This window comes from Triticum urartu, chromosome 5, assembly GCF_003073215.2.
Source record: "Triticum urartu cultivar G1812 chromosome 5, Tu2.1, whole genome shotgun sequence".
Lineage (NCBI taxonomy): Eukaryota > Viridiplantae > Streptophyta > Magnoliopsida > Poales > Poaceae > Triticum > Triticum urartu.
This window is the reverse complement of record NC_053026.1, coordinates 590353840-590360408: the sequence shown is the minus strand read 5'-3', so window position 1 is coordinate 590360408 and position 6569 is coordinate 590353840. Positions and strand designations below refer to the sequence as shown.

At 43.4% G+C, this 6569-nt stretch overlaps 1 long non-coding RNA gene across 1 annotated transcript; it reads left to right on the top strand.

Annotated features, from left to right (window-relative positions):
* The first annotated feature begins 2940 nt into the window (after positions 1-2940).
* On the top strand, positions 2941-6145 carry LOC125506182. Its single transcript, XR_007282598.1, has 2 exons — positions 2941-4633; positions 5907-6145. It is a non-coding gene; the product is annotated as an uncharacterized LOC125506182 (long non-coding RNA).
* Positions 6146-6569: the final 424 nt, after the last annotated feature.

Sequence of the window (6569 nt, the reverse complement as noted above, 5' to 3'; positions counted from 1 at the left end):
CATGGAGTTGACTACGATGAGATCTTCTCATCCGTAGCAATGCTTAAGTCCGTCGGAATCATGTTAGCATTAGCTGCATTTATGTAATCTGGCAGATGGATGTCAAAACGAGTTTCCTTACCAGTTTTCGTAAGGAAAGGTTGTATGCGATACAATCAGAAAGGTTTTGTCGATCCTAAGGATGCTAAAAGGTATGCTAACTCCAGCGATCCTTCTAAGGACTGGAGTAAGCATCTCAGAGTTGGAATGTACGCTTTGATGAGATGATCAAAGATTTTGGGTTTATACAAAGTTTATGAGAAACTTGTATTTCTCAAAGAAGTGAGTGGGAGCACTATAGAATTTCTGATGAGTATATGTTGTTGACATATTGTGGATCAAAAATGATGTAGAATTTCTGGAAAGCATATAGGGTTATTTGAAAAGTGTTTTTCAATAGAAAACCTGGATTAGACTACTTGAACATTGAGCATCAAGATCTATGAGGATAGATAAAAAATGATAAATGGTACTTTCAAATGAGCACATACCTTGACATGATCTTGAAGGTGTTCAAGATGGATCAGTCAAGGAAGGAGTTCTTGCCTGAGTTGTAAGGTATGAAGTTAAGACTTAAAGCTCGACCACGGCAGAAGAAAGAGAAAGGACGAATGTCGTCCCCTATGTTTTTGTCATAGGCTCTATACGGTATGCCATGCTGAGTACCGCACCTGATGTGTGCCTTGCCACATGTCTTGCAAGAGGGTACAAAGGTGATCCAGGAGTGGATCACTAGATAGCGGTCAAAATTATCCTTGGAGTAATAAGGACATGTTTATCGATTATGGAGGTGATAAAGAGTTCTGCGTAAAGGGTTACATCGATGCAAGCTTTAACACCTATCTGAATGACTCTGAGTAGCAAACCGGATACGTATAGTGGAGCAACCATTAGGAATAGCTCCAAGTGGAGCGTGGAAGCAGCATTTATAATATGACCTAGAGATTTGCAAAGTACATACGGATCTGATTGTTGCAGACCCGTTGACTAAAACCTCTCTCACAAGCAAAACAAGATCAAACCCCAGAACTCATTGAGTCTTAATCACATGATGATGTGAACTAGTTTAGTGACACTAGTAAACTCTTTGGATGTTGGTCACATGGCGATGTGACCAGTGAGTGTTAATCACATGGCGATGTGAACTAGATTATTGACTCTACTGCAAGTGGGAGACTGTTGGAAATATGCCCTAGAGGCAATAATAAATTAGTTATTATTATATTTCCTTGTTCATGATAATCGTTTATTATCCATGCTAGAATTGTATTGATAGGAAACTCAGATACATGTGTGGATACATAGACAACACCATGTCCCTAGTAAGCCTCTAGTTGACTAGCTCGTTGATCAATAGATGGTTACAGTTTCCTGACCATGGATATTGGATGTCATTGATAACGGGATCACATCATTAGAAGAATGATGTGATGGACAAGACCCAATCCTAAGCATAGCACAACATCGTGTAGTTCGCATGCTAAAGCTTTTCTAATGTCAAATATCATTTCCTTAGACCATGAAATTGTGCAACTCCCGGATACCGTAGGAATAGTTTGGGTGTGCCAAACGTCACAACGTAACTGGGTGGCTATAAAGGTGCACTACGGGTATCTCCGAAAGTGTCTGTTGGGTTGGCACGAATCGAGACTGGGATTTGTCACTTCGTGTGACGGAGAGGTATCTCTGGGCCCAATCGGTAGGACATCATCATAATGTGCACAATGTGATCAAGGAGTTGATCACGGGATGATGTGTTACGGAACGAGTAAAGAGACTTGCCGGTAACGAGATTGAACAAGGTATCGGGATACCGACGATCGAATCTCGGGCAAGTATCGTACCGCTAGACAAAGGGAATTGTATACGGGATTGATTAAGTCCTTGACATCGTGGTTCATTCGATGAGATCATCGTGGAACATGTGGGAGCCAACATGGGTATCCAGAACCCGCTGTTGGTTATTGACCGGAGAGGTGTCTCGGTCATGTCTGCATGTTTCCCGAACCCGTAGGGTCCACACACTTAAGGTTCGATGACGCTAGGGTTATAAGGAATAGATATACGTGGTTACCGAATGTTGTTCGGAGTCCCGGATAATATCCTGGACGTCACGAGGAGTTCCGGAATGGTCCGGAGGTAAAGATTTATATATGGGAACTCCTGTTTTGGTCACCGGAAAGGTTTCGGGTTTTATCGGTAACGTACGGGGACCACCGGGAGGGTCCCGGGGGTCCACCAAGTGGGGCCACAAGCCCCAGAGGGCTGCATGGGCCAAGTGTGGGAGGGGACCAGCCCCAGGTTGGCTGGTGCGCCCCCCCCCCCACAAGGGCCCAAGGTGCCTAAGGGGAGGAGGGGGGGCAAACCCTAAGGGCAGATGGGCCTTAGGGCCCATGCCTGGTGCGCCTCCCTCTTCCCCTCCACTGGCCGCCCCATCAGATGGGATCTGGGCTGGCCGCCGCCCCTAGGGTGGAACCCTAGGTGGGGGCGCAGCCCCCTCCCTCTCCCCTATATATAGTTGAGGTCTTTGGGGCTGCCAACACATGAGTTTCTGACCTCTTCTTGGCGCAGCCTTACCCCTCTCCCTCCTCGTCTCTTGCGGTGCTTGGCGAAGCCCTGCTGGAGTACCACGCTCCTCCACCACCACCACGCCATCGTGCTGCTGCTGGATGGAGTCTTCCCCAACCTCTCCTTCTCCCCTTGCTGGATCAAGGCATAGGAGACGTCATCGGGCTGTACGTGTGTTGAACACGGAGGTGCCGTCCGTTCAGCACTAGGATCATCGGTGACTTGGATCACGACGAGTACGACTCCATCAACCCCGTTCACTTGAATGCTTCCGCTTAGCGATCTACAAGGGTATGTAGATGCACTCTCCTTCCCCTCATTGCTAGATTACTCCATAGATTGATCTTGGTGATGCGTAGAAAATTTTGAATTTCTGCTACGTTCCCCAACAGAATCCTCTCTCCCTCGATCTCTCTCTGAGTCTTAGCCCTGTCTCTTCTAGGGTTCTCACACCGCCGACTCTGTCCGCCTCATGCGGACCTACCGAATGGCAAGGTGAAGCGAGAGCTCGGCTCTCAAGAGGCAGCCGGAGGAGATGGTGGTGCCATGGTCGCGGCGAGGGTGGCGTACAGTCCCATAGTTGAGCTTGCCATGAGATTCGACAAGTGCGTGCTTCACTGCCCCCTCTGCACCCCCCTCCTAACTTCCTTATTCCACACTCAGTTGGTGCCGTGAAGATCGACTTGTACGGCGGGTGCCACGACGTGATTAGCCTGTCCTACTAGACCCTCCTATGCGTGCTCGCTCACCATGCGGCTGGTCAAGTAGTGTCGTGCGCTGAGCGCTCCCCGTCCCAGGGGCCCTGACTCCCGACGCATCCAACCGCACAAGGCGCTTGTGCCCGCTGCCCCTTTCCTCCATGTCTGTGAGGAGAATCCCTACAGTATGCATGTATTTTGTTAATCCCCTCTTATATTATTTAAATCTCAGCAAGACAACCACATATGAGCCAGGAACTGTAGCATCCATTGTCTTCTATATCTGCTTGCATTAACTTTCCATTACAATTAGCCTGTGGGATATATGATGCGAGGGAACGAACATGCCATAAGGCACGGGTGAGTCCCCTGGGTGCTCTTTGCATTACTATTCTTCTTATTCGGCTGATTTTGATCTTCTTAATCCTTTTCTCATTAATACCATTTGTAGTTTGTGAGATCTTTCTCTGACCACATGCAAGCCTATGCTCCACCATCCCATTCTTTGTTATGTTATTTCCAACTTTAAGACAATTTTATCTTTCAAACCAAAAGTACAATTTATGATCCGTTTGCATATTGTGATTATGACGAGGAGAACTTCAAAACAATACCACTTTTGAATGTGTTTCAGCATGTTCTAAAAAAATCAAATTCTAAAGCAGAATGAAACACTATTAAAAGTTCAAAGTTTTGTTTGAATATCCCATTATTGAATTGTTGCATCAAATTATTAAATTTATATGAAACAAGTTTGAAGCATATATGAGTTTATATGATATATGTTTTATTAATCTATGTACACAAAGCCAATGTTTTTAACAAAAAGAAAGATTATGCTTATACTTCATTATGCATCCTGTACATATATAATGGTATAGATAATTCCATTGCGTGTGAATGAACGGCGCCTTGAGAATGGCGCCAGAACAAAACCATGGAAGCAAACTCCTTTTGCTTATATCACAAATTTTGTGCCATGGTGCAAAAAGAGAGCAAGTGCATGTGTATGTTCAGATATGATGAAACCAAATAAGGTTGCAACTAACATGTTATATTGACTTTCAGTTATGAACCTTATGACTCTGATGCTCTCAAGTTTGGCAACTGTTTGTACTAAGGGCCTGTTCGGCAATGCTCCGGCTCTCAACTTCCATTAACTCCGCAGTGAAGTTCAGGCGAACGAGCAAATTCCGTGGAGCTCAAATCAAGAAGCTTGCTATTCTGTTAGTGCAAATTTGAAGGAGTTGGGGAAGCTGCCTTTTTCTGGCTCTGTGAAAACGAAGAAGTTGGAGTTGAGCGTTATTATGATTTGCTGCCATCGCCAAGTGAGCTATGCGTACCGATTCGCTTTGTCTCCCCCCCAACAGCTCATATCTCCTCTCTGTAGCCTTTACATCACGGTCGTTGTACATTTTTTAATTAGAAGAAAGGTGCCATTGTATGCCTACTGAGCTGGGCTTTGCTCCCTTCCCTCCCAAACGGGCTTCAGCCCATCTAAATGGGTTGTCAACCCATGCCAGCGATGAGAAGCATGAGGTGTCCAGCCAAACGTTTTCCCATCACTGTGAGAAACTAGAAAACCAAAGTGAGGAGTAGAAGTTGAGGAGTTTGGGAAGCTAGGCTGTTGCCGAACAGGCCCTAAAGATAGGTTAAGTGTTTGGAGCTATACTGGAAGATGTAATTATTTCTGTCAGTTCGTACTGCTTGACTAGATGGCGTCTTCGTACGTATAGCTTGAATAGATATAACCATGGACGTTTAATTATAATATGCAACGCTATATATATTTCTTTGTCTTGTCCTCGCTTAATTTGTTGGTCCAGCGTAGATTAGTAGTATTCTACCACATGAAAATATATGCACGTCTATTATTATTATGTTCTTGTGACAATCACAGAACCTTTACTGGAATGCATCATTTATGTGAACATTATAATGCTTATTTGTAATGATGATCTAATTCCGCATGATGATCACAAAAAGGTAGCAGCTGGCATCATAGCCATTTATGTTGCTTCTATTAGGTGTGGCTGACAAAGGGGGGGGGGGGGTTGGCCACGCGAAAGTCCCTTTAAATCAAGACAAATCCTACGTTCGAACCATCTCGATGTTCTTCGCCAGCATCGTCACATCGAGCCTATGTATATACTATTCGATCTTGAAGCCTGAAGTCATTTTTTGTTCCCATGATTATTTAGCAAATGCAGAAAATATTGTCGATTATATTATATGTATATTGTTGGGTAGTAGTTTTTCCCACTAGAACTGAATATTAGGAAGGATATATCTTGTGGCTGGTCAGATTTAGAATCATGTCGTAATTTCTTAAAGGCCTAATGATTGTTGTTGTTTTTTCCTTTCAAAAATTAAAACTCCTTGGTGATTATCGTAACTATCATAATTATACTAGCAAGATTATCAGAATAACTAAGCAACTATTTTAGACTCACTTTCTATGCCAAGCTGGAAAATTGATATGCCTTATGATTATATATGCAACCAGTATTTTTTTGAAATGCCAGTGGCAACACATTCGTTACATGTTTTAAGACCTTCTACGTGAAATTTTCATACTAACTACATATATTGTTTGTGTAGGATGGGTATGAGTTGAGGAAGCGGTTTTTATTATACTTGCTAAAACATCGTGGGAATGAAGCTAAAGGCAACTTTCTTGATATTTATGAAAGAATTTCTTAAGCGCATCATCTAGATATTGATAGTTTTGTAATAGATGTTTAGTTGGAACATCGCTCAGTTTGTTACATGGACATGTCGTTAATCTTTCTTTTTGTTATCAATTTACATTGCAAAAATGGACTTTAATTATTCAATAATTGTGTTTGTATTATATTGTTTGTACATGTGAAATTTATCATGCAACTCTTGCATACTATTTCAAGAGCCCGTGGCAACGCACGGGCACTCTACTAGTATAATGCAGTGATGCAATCTGACCAACAAGTATTGTATTCAGTGTTGCTTTCCTTACAAGATGAAACACCATGTGTACACACAGAGAGTTCCCTCAAGTGGCCAGTATGTTGGTTTGAGGTTAGGACTTTGGAGGCACCAGGAATAAACCTTACACGAAATATAGTCTTCCAGCCTGGTGCTTAAGCAACCTCAATGTGGTCCCCCCTCATCAAGCTGCTCATTCTCTATGTTTTGCTAGCTTGTGTATAAGAGGTTGAAACTTATTAGCTAAGCAAAGAGCACACATACCACTGAGCGCAACAACAGGTCCAGGATCGAGTTCGA